Source organism: Gorilla gorilla, chromosome 2, assembly GCF_029281585.2.
Source record: "Gorilla gorilla gorilla isolate KB3781 chromosome 2, NHGRI_mGorGor1-v2.1_pri, whole genome shotgun sequence".
Taxonomy (NCBI): Eukaryota; Metazoa; Chordata; class Mammalia; order Primates; family Hominidae; genus Gorilla; species Gorilla gorilla.
Genome location: NC_086017.1, coordinates 100,281,649 through 100,298,541, shown reverse-complemented (window position 1 = coordinate 100,298,541; position 16,893 = coordinate 100,281,649). Strand labels below are relative to the sequence as shown.

Here is a 16,893-nt window from a genome sequence, read left to right as displayed (position 1 = left end):
TATGACTTCCAAGACCAGTACGTAAGTGGGTCACAGGTTTATTTACATACAGTTTGCGTGTGCCCATAATAACCGTGCAATCTATTCCCAAATAACTTCAGATTGATGTTTATTACTGTATCCCTTGAGGCTGTAATTTGATAATAGTGCATTTCCTCCTGTATTTCCTATAATTCTCATCTGTCTTTGAGAAACTAGAATTCCAATTTAAGAAAAAGGGAGCAAAGAGGAGAGAGAAAAGGAAATGAAAGGATGAATGAGGCAGACAAAGGAGATAAGAGGAAGGGTACAATTTTCTGTGAGTCCTTTCTCTGTAGCTTTTACTTTTTGCACACACAAGTGATTTAAGGGAACAATCTAAACAACAGAGAACAGACTAATCCAAATATAAAATTAGAATAGACAAGATTTCCTTATTTTAATAGACAACCTCTGTGATTCTGCATACGGTATAGTTTATGCATACAAGTAAGTTAGTAAAGGGAAACAGATCGATAGTCCATTCTCAGAAGCATCCACAGGACAACTAGGAGTTCTGTGCTTAGTTTTCAACTGCCAGAAGATTTTTTTTTTTTAATTACAGGAATTTGTATCAATAACTGATTTTCCCAAAAAGGCTCAGGAAACACGTAATGTCAAGTAGGGTCAAACAATGAAGACAGGATATGCAACTCGGCTTGGTTATGTTTAAGATAAGCAAAAGTAATGTAGAAGAGCAAGATGGTGTACTTAGATTATATAGACATTTGGAATTTCTATTATTCAAAGGGCAACCTCAAAAAACTGGTAGAAATATTTTCTCCATAGAATGAATTCTTAGACAGTATGAATACCTGTCACAGGCAGAACTAACTGAAACATTTTTGAAAACTTGAACAAGCTGCTTGAAAACACAACAATAAAAAGAAATAAGGTGTCATGAAAAATGTACAAATAATAAGAACAAATGTTTTCTGTCCTTACATTTCATGAGCACAAAATGTACAAATAATAAGAATAAATGTTTTCTGTCCCTACATTTCATGAGTACAATATAGATTACAAGATTTAACTCTTTTATAAATAAATATATTTTATTTACTTTCTGTTGCCTCATTTCTCTTTTAAAATATGCGTACTTCTATCTATTGATTTTATTTCACTTTGGTTGATAGGAGTTCAACCACTGACCTGTAAACTGTCCCCTTCTAAAAGATAACGCCCATGATTTTCCACTTGTCTTGAAATTTTAATATCTAGGTTACATTTTTCATCATTAAAATAGTTATTTAGTTTATTAGTAACCTCTGAAGGATGTCTTGAGCATTAATAGTAGAGTGGAAAAACACTAGAAATTATTATTTTTGCAAGAGCTATAGAAGTTAGTGAGGGGTTAATGCTACTTTATGCCTACTGATTATAATATATGCCTGGCCATTCTTTCAATTAAAATAAAACCAAAGCAATGTCTTTAACATATATCTGCTTTCACTGAATAGTAACAATTCTATCAGTCTGTGGTGAAAGGGAAAACCTCAATATTAAAGGACATAAATTGACAATATTTGCAATACGAAAGATATTCCGTGGAATAAGGACACATTTGTGGGGTATTTATTTATTTATTTATTTATTTATTTATTTATTTTTCGAGACGGAGTCTTGCTCTGTCACCCAGGCTGGAGTGCAGTGGCAGGATCTGGGCTCACTGCAACCTCCGCCACAGGCTCCCAAGTAGCTCGGATTACAAGCACCCGCCACCATACTCCGCGCTAATTTTTGTATTTTAAGTACAGACTGGGTTTCACCATGTTGGCCAGGATGATTTCGAACTCCTGGCCCCGTGATCTTCCCGCTTCGGCCTCCCAGAGTGCTGGGATTACAGGCACGAGCCAACGGGCACGGCCACATTCGTGTTTTAAGAGGATACTTTGGGTCATTGCACAGTCTGAAGAGTCGTTTTACTTTGCTTTCATTTATAAGACATTCATATACTGCCATCGTGTGGTCAATCCAGCACACATCGGCTTATTTGAAATGGTATGAAAAGTCAAGGAAAAAAAAAAAAGACTGTGCTATTTGTTTTGGTTCATGCTGATAGCCTTCATCTTGCCAACAAGAGCTTAGCAAAAGAGTTAGCTGGAATATACCATAGATGTAAACCCAAGCACTTTTATTTACCAGAGGACCCAGGCAGTGTGTGTTTGAAGTCAGAACCAAGTCAATCTAGCTGATAAAACCACAGGGAGCAAATAATATTTCTTATTTCCTGTTTAATATTCTGGATATTTCATATAGAAGATCTATCAAAAGTCCAAAGTTGCGTTATTTATATAACTTTTTCCAAAATCATAAGTTACAGTTAAAATGATATTTTATAACTGTAGTGCCTTTTTAATGCAACTAAAAAAAGCTGTGTGCATAAATGGACAAATATAAGTGCAGATACAGGGGAAGTCAAAGTGATTTAAATTGGAAATGTTAAACACACAGCACAAGATCATACTTTTGTCATTTAGATAATTTCATCTGTTTTCAAGAGTACAAAATCAAATGAGGTCCAACTCCCTTCTACTTAATTTTTAGTATCATCTCTAATACTGAGGGTGGGTGTAATCGTTCAAATCGTAATCATGATGAAATTGTTTAATGGAATCATATCTTATAAATTAAAATCTTTCTTCCAGTCAGAACATGAAAATCAAAAGCAAAATTTGATAAAAGAGTGATTCTGGATTTAAATACAAAAGGTCTTATATTGTAAAGCCCTTAAATTGTTTTCTAGAAATAAAACCTTTCCAACATTTAAATATAGCAAAAACTACAGGGAAACATAATTCTATTAATGACTTCTTTCACCTTAGAAAGTGTCAGATGAGCTGATGAATTTTCTGCCTTCAACTGATAGTTTTAGAGAGAGAAATATCATTTTAACTCCCATATCTTTACGTATTGTTTCAAGAAATGCCAAATGCCTTTCAAAATATTATCTCAGAATGTAAGATTTAAATACACCAAGAAATTTTAAGAGACAAAATCCTAATTTACTTTCCTTCTTTCCCTTTTTTATTGAACACTCACCACAAATTTCTTATTAGATGAAACATAAAAAGTTATCAACAAATATAAAATCAGCCTAAACATAACTATCAGTCTAAATTTTGGTCTTAAACTATCACTAATTTTATAACTTTCTTCCATTTAATACAGTGACTTCCTGCATGTTCATGAGTTTATAATGGTCATATAAAATAACTTTTCTCTCATGACCTTTAGTAGGAAAGAAAGATATTTGTATATGAGAGAAAAAGAAATGAACTAATAAGTAAATATTTTAATGAAGAAAGAAAAAATGTATTGAATAGAGATGAAGATTATCCAATCTAAAGATTAGACATGCACTGTTTTTTTTGGTTATGAGTTTCTATTATGGAAAACAAAACAAACTCAGTAAATAGACATATTAAAACAGGTAGAAGTCTAGCCAAATTTTGACCCTCTTGAAAGACTTAATAATGAAAAGAGATAGGTCCACAATTAAGACCAGTCTACACATTATTTAATTGCCTGCCAATCCCAGAAAAATTGAATTTAGTCACCATTATTAGATGTGGTTCAACAAGAGTGTCTTGGAAGCTGCTTATGATACGGCTACAGATGAAAGTGTCCTAAATTTTTAACCCTCATGAAGAGATGAGGGACAACCAGAAGATCTAGCTATGGGCAACATCGAGGAAGGAGCACTGGCCAGCTTCATAAATACAAGTCTGTGTTCTAGGGAGAAGGAAGAATGGAAGCAATCTTACTCAATATTCTTTTGACTGAAAGTACAGAAACTCATTTGAGACAGTTTATGCAAAAAAAGGGTATGTATTCTGTAGATATAAGTGTATAGTGCTACTCAAAGTGATTTAGTGTTCGCCTTGGCAGTACATATACTAAAATTAGAATGATACAGAGATTAGAGTGGCCCCTGTGCAAGGATGACACGTTCTAAAAATTTATTAAAATTAAAAAAAAGATTTAAAGAGCATGATGGAATTTGGTATAGAAATTGAGAAGAAGCATTTAGAAAGTTGTGAGCAATTTGAGAAAGCAGTTTTTTGCCTGCTGATTCTTTAATAAAAAGGCATGGTCGCTGTGTGATTCCTATGGCGACTGTAACACATTACCAAAAACTTCGCGGCATAAAAAATATTTATTCTGCCACAGTTCCGGATGCCACTCCAGCCATCCTCTTTGAAGAAGGGCCTTGAGCTAAGTGAAGCATCTTTGCCAGCATAAGCAGAGAAGACGAAATGCTTGGAATTTGCAACCACCATGCCTCCCAAGATGGTCACAAGCTAATGACTCATTGGTGTGGGAGTATGAAAGCCCAGTTCCCTTGCCTTAAGTCAGGACAAACAGTGCCTTGTAACTTACATTCCAAAATTCCCTGCTGAATCAGACTGGCATCACCCCTGCTTGAAGTGGTACCCTGTCTTCTTACCTTCCCTCCCCTCCTTCCCTCATTCCCTTGCCAATTTAACCTGGAGCACTTCTTTAATAAATTATTTGCATATGAATCCCTAGCCTAATATTTCCTTATTTTGAAGAAATTTACCCAACACAAAGAGTATTTTTCTTTTATTTTTTTATTTTTTTATTTTTTTGAGGCGGATTCTCGTTCTCTCTCCCAGGCTGGAGTGCAGGGGCGCGATCTCGGCTCACTGCAAGCTCTGCCTCCTGGGTTCACGCCATTCTCCTGCCTCAGCCTCCCGAGTAGCTGGGACTACAGGAGCCTGCCACCACGTCTGGCTACTTTTTTGTATTTTTAGTAGAGACGGGGTTTCACCGTGTTAGCCAGGATGGTCTCGATCTCCTGACCTCGTGATCCACCCGCCTTGGCCTCCCAAAATGCTGGGATTACAGGCGTGAGCCACCACGCCCGGCCAAGAGTATCTTTCAGATACCTTGCTTATCGTTTCCTTAGATTGGGGAGCCCAACCTAAGACAATGACTATGTCATACAAACAAAGAGCAATATGAGCAGCCAATCCCCCTTGAAGAACTGGAACCAAATCATCTCACTCTCTGTCCAGGCCACTGGAGCCTCATGGCTGCTCTGTTTCTTCCTTCATGTCTGTTTTATTTTTGTCTCTGCACACACGTCTCTGCTTTATGGCACTTCACCATAGCTCTCAATCTAACTCTTCTGTTTCAATTCATGATTTCCTTTCATTTAATATAGTAACTTTTCACAGCTTTTTTAAGAATTTGAAAATAAATTTTCGTGTAAAAGAAATATATTTCAATAAACTTTAATAGAAAAGAAAGATTACTCCATAACTCTAAAGATTACAAAACTCTTTGTAGTGATAAACCAGATTATTTCTAGTCCCATTTGTGTGGAATAAAAGTAAATATGGTTGACTCATTTTATTGATAGAAAGTGTAATGATACTGATAAAAATTAGTAGAATTACACAGTATACAAATGACTGCCAAGTCCCACCACTTTCGGAAGTTTCCTTCTCCTTTAAAAGAAAAGGTGCATGGTTTGGCTCAAGGTATGGCAGCCGGTATTGTACATAGCTACCCAAGTTCAGGCTACAGGGAATATCCGCAAAGAGAGTCCTTTTCTCCAAAGGACCTTGGAGAAAAAAGTGAGGAAAACCCTAGCTGACACAGAGGCATTTCCTGACCAAGAGTGTATTTGTCTTTGAGAATAGAAAGAGCTTAAACTGAATGTGACATTTTAAAAAGTGATTAACAATTACACCATTTATTGAGGAGCACAATTTTAACTTGGCCATTGGGAGTTTTATTGGTTAAAATAATTTAAGATAACGTTTTTAATATTATGATTAAATATAATATTATTACTATTTAAAAGGTAACTTTTTTACAGAGTACCTATTATATATCAAGCCCTGTATTTAAATCTCTACATGCCATAGCTCATTTACATGTCGCATTGATACTTTGATGTGAATATTATTCCTATTTTAAATATTCCAAAGCTGAAACTTAAAGAATAATAACTCACTCACAGCTAATCATCTGGAAGGGGAACCTAGATCTCTGTCACCAGAGCCCAGGTCATTTCCACACTGCTATACCATCTTAAGCTGTCTTCTGTGTTAGCTCTTTCTCTCAGTGTGTCAATGAACAATTCTGTTTCTAAGCCAGTGCTCATTCTACTGCATCAGCTGCTTCAGCTTTACTTCTTTCTCTCTGAGAAGTTTCTCCCCATCAAGCCCATGGTGCTAATGAAAGGGATTCATGAAGAGTGAAGGACATATCACATGTACACATTGACCCATGTCATGCCCTGTCTAGTTTCTCAGAATGTGCACACATGTTCTCTGCAGGAAGTTATGAACCTTCACCTGGGTCCATGTGATAAATTTCAAACAAGCTTAAGCGTTCTTGTCTCTACAATGAATTAAACGCAATTAGGCAACACACAGCAGAATATGCCAAATGACCTGTCACTCCATTGTGATTATTTTATTTAAAAATAATCCTACCTGGTTATAACTTAAGCCACAGATATAAAGTGGAGAAGAGTTCTTGATTGTCCTTGAGAAAAATCAGAAATGAAAATGACTCTGTCTCATTGAAGCTTTGAATCAGAGATTACTACTTAAGAATAAACAGTCGAAAAATTACTACATTATGGAAAACCACAAAAATACACATTTTAAACTGTTAAGATGAATTAAGACATCATATAGATTAGTGAAAATAATATAAAATTTAATTATGATCCATATCACAAAGTTATTATTCCTACTTTAATTGGTGAATTTGGACCACGTACACAAATTCCCAAACACCATGCATCTGTCACTGACTTCACGTTCATGACTGTGTTCCCTAATTAAAATCTGTTTCAGTTCAGTATGCCAGAATTCGATGTTTTTGTTATTATTATTATTATTATTATTATTATTATTATAGTTTAAGTTCCAGGGTACATGTGCACAACGTGCGGGTTTGTTACGTAGGTATACACGTGCCATGTTGGTTTGCTGCGCCCATTAACTCATCATTTGCATTAGGTATTTCTCCTAATACTATCCCTCCCCCAGCTCCCCACCCCAGGACAGGTGCCGGTGTGTGATATTTCCGGCCCTGTCCAAGTGTTCTCATTGTTCAATTTCCACCTATGAGTGAGAACATGCGGTGTTTGGTTTTCTGTCCTTGTGATAGTTTGCTGAGAATGATGGTTTCCAGCTTCATCCATGTCCCTACAAAGGACATGAACTCATCCTTTTTTATGGCTTCATAGTATTCTATGGTGTATATATGCCACATTTTCTTAATCCAGTCTATTACTGATGGACATTTGGGTTGGCTCCAAGTCTTTGCTATTGTGAATAGTGCTGCAATAAACATACGTGTGCATGTGTCTTTATAGTAGCATGATTTATAATCTTTGGGTATATACCCAGTAATGGGATCCCTCTGTCAAATGGTATTTCTGGTTCTAGATCCTTAAGGAATCGCTACACTGTCTTCCACAATGGTTGAACTCATTTACATTCCCACCAACAGTGTGAAAGTGTTCCTGTTTCTCTACGTCCTCTCCAGCATCTGTTGTTTCCTGACTTTTTAATGATCGCCATTTTAACTGGTGTGAGATGATATCTCATTGTGGTTTTGATTTGCATTTCTCTGATGGCCGGTGATAATGAGCATTTTATCATGTGTCTGTTGGCTGCCTAAATGTCTTTTATTTGAGAAGTGTTTTTTCATATCCTTTGCCCACTTGTTGATGGGCTTGTTTGTTTTTTTCTTGTAAATTTGTTTGAGTTCATTGTAGATTCTGGATATTAGCCCTTTGTCAGATGGGTAGATTGCAAAAATTTTCTCCCATTCTGTAGGTTACCTGCTCACCCTGATGGTAGTTTCATTTGCTGTGCAGAAGCTCTTTAGTTTCATTAGATCTCATTCGTCAATTTTGGCTTTTGTTGTCATTGCTTTTGGTGTTTTAGTCATGAAGTCTTTGCCCAGGCCTATGTCCTGAATGGTATCACCTAGGTTTTCTTCTAGGGTTTTTAGAGTTTTAGGTCTAACATTTAAGTCTCTAATCCATCTTGAATTAATTTTCGTGTAAGGTGTAAGGAAGGGATCCAATTTCAGCTTTCTACATATGGCTAGCCAGTTTTCCCAGCACCATTTATTAAATAGGGACTCCTTTCCCCATTTCTTGTTTTTGTCAGGTTTGTCAAAGATCAGATGGTTGTAGATGTGTGGTGTTATTTCTGAGGTCTCTGTTCTGTTCCATTGATCTACATCTCTGTTTTGGTACCAGTAACATGCTATTTTGGTTACTGTAGCCTTGTAGTATAGTTTGAAGTCAGGTAGGGTGATGCTTCCAGCTTTGTTCTTTTTGCTTAGGATTATCTTGGCAATGTGGGCTCCTTTGTGATTCGATATGAACTTCAAAGTAGTTTTTCCTAATTCTGTAAGGAAAGTCATTGGTAGCTTGATGGGGATGCCATTGAATCTATAAATTACCTTGGACAGTATGGCCATTTTCACGATATTGATTCTCCCTATTCGTGAACATGAAATGTTCTTCCATTTGTTTGTGTCCTCTTTTATTTCATTGAGCAGTGGTTTGTAGTTCTCCTTGAAGAGGTCCTTCACATCCCTTGTAAGTTAGATTCCTAGGTATTTTATTCTCTTTGAAGCAGTTGTGAATGGGAGTTCACTCATGATTTGACTCTCTGTTTGTCTGTTATTGGTGTATAGGAATGCTTGTGATTTTGGCACATTGATTTTGTATCCTGAGACTTTGCTGAAGTTTCTTATCAGCTTAAGGAGATTTTGGGCTAAAATGATGGGGTTTTCTAAATATACAGTCATGTCATCTGCAAACAGGGAGAATTTGACTTCCTCTTTTCCTAATTGAATACCCTTTATTTCTTTATCTCGCCTGATTTCCCTGGCCGGAACTTCCAACACTATGTTGAATAGGAGTGGTAAGAGAGGGCATCCTTGTCTTGCGCCAGTTTTCAAAGGGAATGCTTCCAGTTTTTGCCCATTCGGTATGATATTGGCTGTGGGTTTGTCATTAATGACTGCTATTATTTTGAGATATGTTCCATCAATATCTAGTTTACTGAGAGTTTTTAGCATGAAGGGCTGTTGAATTTTGCTGAAGGCCTTTTCTGCATCTATTGAGATAATCATGTGGTTTTTGTCTTTGGTTCTGTTTATGTGATGGATTACGTTTATTGATGTGCATATGTTGAACCAGCCTTGAATCCCAAGGATGAAGCTGACATGATCATGGTGGATAAGCTTTTTGCTGCTGGATTTAGTTTGCCAGTATTTTATTGAGGATTTTCGCGTCGATGTTCATCAGGGATGCTGGTCTAAAATTCTTTTTGTGTGTGTGTCTCTGCAAGGCTTTGGTATCAAGATGATGCTGGCCTCATAAAATGAGTTAGGGAGGTTTCCCTCTTTTTCTATTGATTGGAGTAGTTTCAGAAGAAATGGTACCAGCTCCTCTTTGTACCTATGGTAGAATTTGACTCTGAATCCATCTGGTTCTGGACTTTTTTTGGTTGCTAGGCTAATAACTATTGCTTCAATTTCAGAGTCTGTTATTGGTCTATTCAGAGATTCAACTTCTTCCTGATTTACTCTAGGGTGGGTTGTATGTGTCAAGGAATTTATCCATTTCTTCTAGATTTTCTAGTTTATTTGCATAGAGGTGTTTATAGTATTCTCTGATGGCAGTTTGTATTTCTGTGGGATTGGTGGTGATATCCCCTTTATCATTTTTTAGTGTGTCTATTTGATTCTTCTCTCTTCTTTTTTAGTCTTGCTAGTGGTCTATAAATTTTGTTCATCTTTTTAAAAAACTAGCTCCTGAATTCATTGCTTTTTTGAAGGTTTTTTTATGTCCCCATATCCTTCAGTTCTGCTCTGATCTTGGTTATTTCTTGCCTTCTGCTTGCTTTTGAATATGTTTGCTCTTGCTTCTCTAGCTCTTTTAATTGCGATGTTAGGGTGTCGATTTTTTATCTTTCCTGCTTTCTCTTGTGGGCATTTAGTGCTATAAATTTCCCTCTATACACTGCCTTAAATGTGTCCCAGAGATTCTGGTATGTTGTGTCTTTGTTCTCACTGGCTTCAAAAAACATCTTTATTTCTGCCTTCGTTTTGTTATTTACCCAGTAGTCATTCAGGAGCAGGTTGTCCAGTTTCCATGTAGCTGTGTGTTTTTGGATGAATTTCTTAACCCTGAGTTCTAATTTGATTGCACTGTGGTCTGAGAGATAGTTTGTTGTGATTTCTGTTCTTTTACATTTGCTGAGGAGAGGTTTACTTCCAACTATGTGGTCAATTTTGGAATACATGCAATGTGGTGATGAGAAGAATTTATACTCTGTTGATTTGGAGTGGAGAGTTCCGTAGATGTCTATTAGGTCTGCTTGGTGCAGAGCTGAGTATAAGTCCTGGATATCCTTATTAACCTTCTGTCTTGTTGATCTGTCTAATGTTGACAGTGGGGTGTTAAAGTCTTCCATTATTATTGTGTGGGAGTCTAACTCTCTTTGTAGGTCTCTAAGGACTTGCTTTATGAATCTGGGTGCTCCTGTATTGGGTGCATATATATTTAGGACAGTTAGCTCTTGTTGTTGAATTGATCCCTCTACCATTACTTAATGGCCTTCTTTGTCTCTTTTGATCTTTGTTGGTTTAAAGTCTGTTTTATCAGAGACTAGGTATGCAACTCGTGTTTTTTTTTTTTTTTTTTTTTTTTTTTTTTTGCGTTTACATTTGCTTGGTAGATCTTCCTCCATCCCTTTATTTTTAGTCTATGTGTGTCTTTGCACATGAGATGGGTCTCCTGAATACAGCACACTGATGGGTCTTGAATCTTTATTCAATTTGCCAGTCTGTGTCTTTTATTGGGGCATTTAGGCCATTTACATTTAAGGTTAATATTGTTATGTGTGAATTTGATCCTGTCATTATGATATTAGCCAGTTGTTTTCTCCATTAGTTGATGCAGTTTCTTCCTAGCATCGATGGTCTTTACAATTTGGCATGTTTTTGCAATGGCTAGTACTGGTTGTTCCTTTCCATGTTTAGTGCTTCCTTCAGGAGCTCTTTTAGGGCAGGCCTGGTGGTGACAAAATCTCTCAGCATTTGCTTGTCTGTAAAAGATTTTATTTCTCCTTCACTTCTCAAGCTTAGTTTGGCTGGATATGAAATTCTGGGTTGAAAATTCTTTTCTTCAAGCATATTGAATATTGGCCCCCACTCTCTTCTGGCTTGTAGGGTTTCTGCTGAGAGATCCACTGTTAGTCTGATGGGCTTCCCTTTGTGGGTAACCCAACCTTTCTCTCTGGCTGCCTTAACATTTTTTCCTTCATTTCATTGTGGTGTACTCTGTGTTTCCTGAATTTGAATGTTGGCCTGCCTTGCTAGTTTGGGGAAGGTCTCCTGGATAATATCCTGAGGAGTGTTTTCCAACTTGTTTCCATTCTCCCCGTCACTTTCAGGTAAACCAGTCAAATGTAGATTTGGTCTTTTCACATAGTCCCATATTTCTTGGAGGTTTTGTTCGTTTCTTTTTACTCTTTTTTCTCTAAACTTGTCTTCTTGCTTTATTTCATTAATTTGATCTTCAATCATTGATACCCTTTCTTCCACTTGATCGAATCAGCTATTGAAGCTTGTTCATGCATCTCATAGTTCTTGTGCCATGGTTTTTCAGCTCCATCAGTTCATTTAAGGTCTTCTCTACACTATTTATTCTAGTTAGCTATTCATCTAATCTTTTTTTGAGGTTTTTAGCTTCCTTGTGATGGGTTCGAACATCCTCCTTTAGCTCAGAGAAGTTTGTTATTACTGATCGTCTGAAGCCTTCTTCTCTCAACTTGTCAAAGTCATCCTCCATCCAGCTTTGTTCTGTTGCTGACGAATAGCTGTGATCCTTTAGAGGAGAAGAGGTGCTGTGGTTTTTAGAATTTCCAGCTTTTATGCTCTGGTTTCTCCCCATCTTTGTGGTTTTATCTAACTTTGGTCTTTGATATTGGTGACCTACAGATGGGGTTTTGGTGTGGATGTCCTTTTTGTTGATGTTGATGCTATTCCTTTCTGTTTGTTAGTTTTCCTTCTAACGGTCAGGTCCCTCAGCTGCAGGTCTGTTGGAGTTTGCTGGAGGTCCACTCCAGACCCTGTTTGCCTGGGTATCACCAGTGGAGCCTGTAGAACAGCAAATATTGCAGAACAGTAAGTATTGTTGCCTGATCTTTCCTCTGGAAGCTTCATCCCAGAGGGGCACCCACCTGTATGAGGTGTCAGTCGGCCCCTACTGGGAGGTGTCTCCCAGTTAGGCTACACGGGGGTCAGGGACCCACTTGAGGAGGCAGTCTGTCTGTTCTCAGAGCTCAAACACCATGCTGGGAGAACCACTGCTCTCTTGAGAGCTGTCAGACAGGGACGTTTAAGCCTGCAGAAGTTTCTGCTGTCTTTTGTTCAGCTATTCTATTCCCTGCCCCCAGAGGTGGAGTTTACAGAGGCAGCACCCCCTTGGTGAGCTGCGGTGGGATCCGTCCAGTTTGAGCTTCCTGGCAGCTTTGTTTACCTACTCAAGCCTCGGCAATGGTGGACACCCCTCCCCCTGCCAGGCTGCTGCCTCACAGGTTAATCTCAGACTGCTGAGCTAGCAGTGAGCAATGTTCTGTGGGCATGGGACCAGCTGAGCCAAGCACGAGATATAATCTCCTAGTGTCCCTTTTGCTAAGACAGTTGGAAAAGCGCAGTATTTGGGCAGAAGTTTTCCGTTTTTCCAGGTAGTCTGTCATGGCTTCCCTTGGCTAGGAAAGGGAAATCCCCCAACCCCTTGCACTTCCTGGGTGAGGCAATGCCCTGCCCTGCTTCAGCTCACCCTCAGTGGGCTGCACCCACTCTCCAACCAGTCCCAATGAGATGAACCAGGTACCTCAGTTGGAAATGCAGAAATCACCTGTCTTCTGTGTCAATCACGCTGGGAGCTGCAGACCGCAGCTGTTCCTATTCGGCCATCTTTGAACAGACACCCCTGGATTCAATGTTTTTTTGCAACTCAGGCACTGTGTTAGATTCTGAGGGTATCAGTATGAGCGATCCATGGGCCCTGATCTCAAGGACGGCACTTACAACCTTGCTGTAACATAATATATTACGTTCTATTCATTCAAGATATATTTATTGAATGCATTCTGTGAATCCAAGGTGAAAAAAAAAAAAGGCTGCTTTAATGGTATACATGATTTCGTAGAGCAGATGGATATTTATAAAGGAATAATACAAATAATCATTAAAATGGGTAAGTCTGTGAAGGAAAGGAATATGGTGTTATGTGAGTGTGTAATAGAGGTGCTCAGTCTATCATGGAGGGCAGCAAAGACCTCCTTGAACAAACGATGATTCAGCTAAGATTTGATGACAGAGGCAGGGGTGAGCTAAATAAAATAAAAAGGGGAATGGTGGATTTCTATAGTGAGAAATTAACGTATGCTAAAGTCCCATGAACAGCTGTTTGAGAAACTGAATAACATCCAGAATGAATGGAGAGCAAAGTACAAGGAAGGAAAAAGTACAAGATTAGGCTGCTAATGTAGGCCAGGCCAGGCAGAGAGTAGGATACTAAATTAAGAATGCTAATCCTCATCTAAGAGCCAAGAAAGCCACTGAAGAGATTTTGCTGGAGAGTGGTGATAGATCACTCTGGCTGCAGTAAAGAGAATGGATAGAAACAAATAAGGATAAAGAACAACCAGATAGAAAAAGACTGTAGCAATAAAGATGGAAGGTGTTGGTGGCTTTGCCAAGAGTAGTAGTGTTGAAGATGGTCAGAAATAAATATTTTTGTGAAGTATTTAGGAGCTAATACCAACAAAAATGTACAAGAGCATAAAAATATTTGGCCAGAATATAGACAGAATAATTCATTCTTTCTAGAGTAAAAAAGAAGGACTTCACAGAAGTGGTATTCAATGGGTACTTAAATAACAAATAGAAGTTTATCAGGGCAAAACTGAGAGAATTATATTTTATGTAGAGAAAACAGCACAACTGTATTAGTTTGTTTTCTGTTACTTATAACAAAATACCTGAAGCCGGGCAATCTATTTTTTAAAAGGAATTTATTCCTTACAGTTATGGAGGCTGACAAGTACAAGACTGAGGGCACCAAAAGTTCAGACATTAAATTTTAAAGCTAGAGAATAATCTCCCATGATACCATATCCAGCATTCTGTGCATACTGGTACAGGGGTTGGGCCCCCAAGTCCTCAGGCAGCCTTGCTTCCATGACTTTCCATGGCTCAGCCCACACTTCAGCTCTTCCAGGCTGGTGTTGCACCCCAGTAGCTCTACAGTTCTAAGATCTCAGTGGCAATTTCACTCCTACAGCTCCCCAAGTCATTGCCTTAGTATGGGGTTCTCTATGGTGGCTCCTCCCCTGCAACAAGTCTCTGCCTGAGCCCACAGGCTGTTTGATACATTCTTTGAAATTAGGTGGAAGTTGTCATGCCTCCACAGATCTTGCATTCTGTGGACCTGAAGCTTTAACATCATGTGGATGCCCCGGAGGATTAAGGTTTGTACCTTTGGAGTGGTGCCTAGTGAAGCCATACCTGGGGCCAATTGACCCACAGCTGGGTGGTCAAGGAGTGCTGTGCTGAAATATAGACAGCACATACCTAAGGGATCTCTGTGAAGAAGCCTATGGAGGGCACTCCAGGCCTGTACCCAAAAACCATTCTGTCTTCCTAGACCTCTTAGCCTGTTATGAAAGGAGCAGTTTCAAAGGTATCTGAAATGCCTTGGAGGTATTTCTTCCATTGTCTTGTGGAATAGCATCTGGCTCCCTTCTATCCATACTAATTTCTTTAGCAAATGGTCCCTGGGCTACATTTTTGTCTCTCTCTTTTTTTTTTTAATTTTATTTTACCATTACTATACTTTAAGTTTTAGGGTACATGTGCAAAATATGAAGGTTAGTTACATATGTATACATGTGCCATGCTGGTGTGCTGCACCCATTAACTCGTCATTTAGCATTAGGTATATCTCCTAATGCTATCCCTCCCCCCTTCCCCCACCACCCAACAGTCCCCAGAGTGTGATATTCCCCTTCCAGTGTCCAAGTGTGCTCATTGTTCAATTCCCACCTATAAGTGAGAATATGAGGTGTTTGGGTTTTTGTTCTTGTGATAGTTTACTGAGAATGATGATTTCCAATTCCATTCACGTCCCTACAAAGGACATGAACTCATCATTTTTTATGGCTGCATAGTATTCCATGGTGTATATGTGCCACATTTTCTTAATCCAGTCTATCATTGTTGGACATTTGGGTTGGTTCCAAGTCTTTGCTATTGTGAATAGTGCCGCAATAAACATACGTGTTCATGTGTCTTTATAGCAGCATGATTTATAGTCCTTTGGGTATATACCCAGTAATGGTATGGCTGGGTAAAATGGTATTTCTAGTTCTACATCCCTGAGGAATTGCCACACTGACTTCCACAATGGTTGAACTAGTTTACAGTCCCACCAACAGTGTAAAAGTGTTCCTATTTCTCCACATCCTCTCCAGCACCTGTTGCTTCCTGACTTTTTAACGATTGCCATTCTAACTGGTGTGAGATGGTATCTCACTGTGGTTTGGATTTGCATTTCTCTGATGGCCAGTGATGATGAGCATTTTTTCATGTGTTTTTTGGCTGCATAAATGTCTTCTTTTGAGAAGTGTCTTTTCATGTCCTTCGCCCACTTTTTGATGGGGTTGTTTTTTTCTTGTAAATTTGTTGGAGTTCATTGTAGATTCTGGATATTAGCCCTTTGTTAGATGAGTAGGTTGTGAAAATTTTCTCCCATTTTGTAGGTTGCCTGTTCCCTCTGATGGTAGTTTCTTTTGCTGTGCAGAAGCTCTTTAGTTTAATTAGATCCCATTTGTCAATTTTGGCTTTTGTTACCACTGCTTTTGGTGTTTTAGTCATGAAGTCCTTGCCCATGCCTATGCACTGAATGATATTGCCTAGGTTTTCTTCTAGGGTTTTTATGGTTTTAGGTCTAACGTTTAAGTCTTTAATCCATCTTGAATTAATTTTTGTATAAGGTGTAAGGAAGGGATCCAGTTTCAGCTTTCTACGTATGGCTAGCCAGTTTTCCCAGCACCATTTATTAAATAGGGAATCTTTTCCCCATTGCTTATTTTTCTCAGGTTTGTCAAAGATCAGATAGTTATAGATATGCGGGATTATTTCTGAGGGGTCTGTTCTGTTCCATTGATCTATATCTCTGTTTTGGTACCAGTACCATGCTGTTTTGGTTACTGTAGCCTTGTAGTATAGTTTGAAGTCAGGTAGCGTGATGCCTCCAGCTTTGTTCTTTTGGCTTAGGATTGACTTGGTGATGCGGGCTCTTTTTTGGTTCCATATGAACTTTAAAGTAGTTTTTTCCAATTCTGTGAAGAAAGTCATTGGTAGCTTGATGGGGATGGCATTGAATCTGTAAATTACCTTGGGCAGTATGGCCATTTTCACGATATTGATTCTTCCTACCCATGAGCATGGAATGTTCTTCCATTTGTTTGTATCCTCTTTTATTTCATTGAGCAGTGGTTTGTAGTTCTCCTTGAAGAGGTCATTCACATCCCTTGTAAGTTGGATTCCTAAGTATTTTATTCTCTTTGAAGCAATTGTGAATGGGAGTTCACTCATGATTTGGCTCTCTGTCTGTCTGTTATTGGTGTATAAGAATGCTTGTGATTTTTGTACATTGATTTTGTATCCTGAGACTTTGCTGAAGTTGCTTATCAGCTTAAGGAGATTTTGGGCTGAGACAATGGGATTTTCTAGATATACCATCATGTCGTCTGCAAACAGGGACAATTTGACTTCCTCTTT

At 38.3% G+C, this 16,893-nt stretch overlaps 1 pseudogene; it reads left to right on the top strand.

Moving 5' to 3' along the window:
- Window positions 1-3,893: 3,893 nt before the first annotated feature.
- On the top strand, window positions 3,894-3,993 carry LOC115933303 (uncharacterized; annotated as a pseudogene).
- The last annotated feature ends 12,900 nt before the right edge of the window (window positions 3,994-16,893 follow it).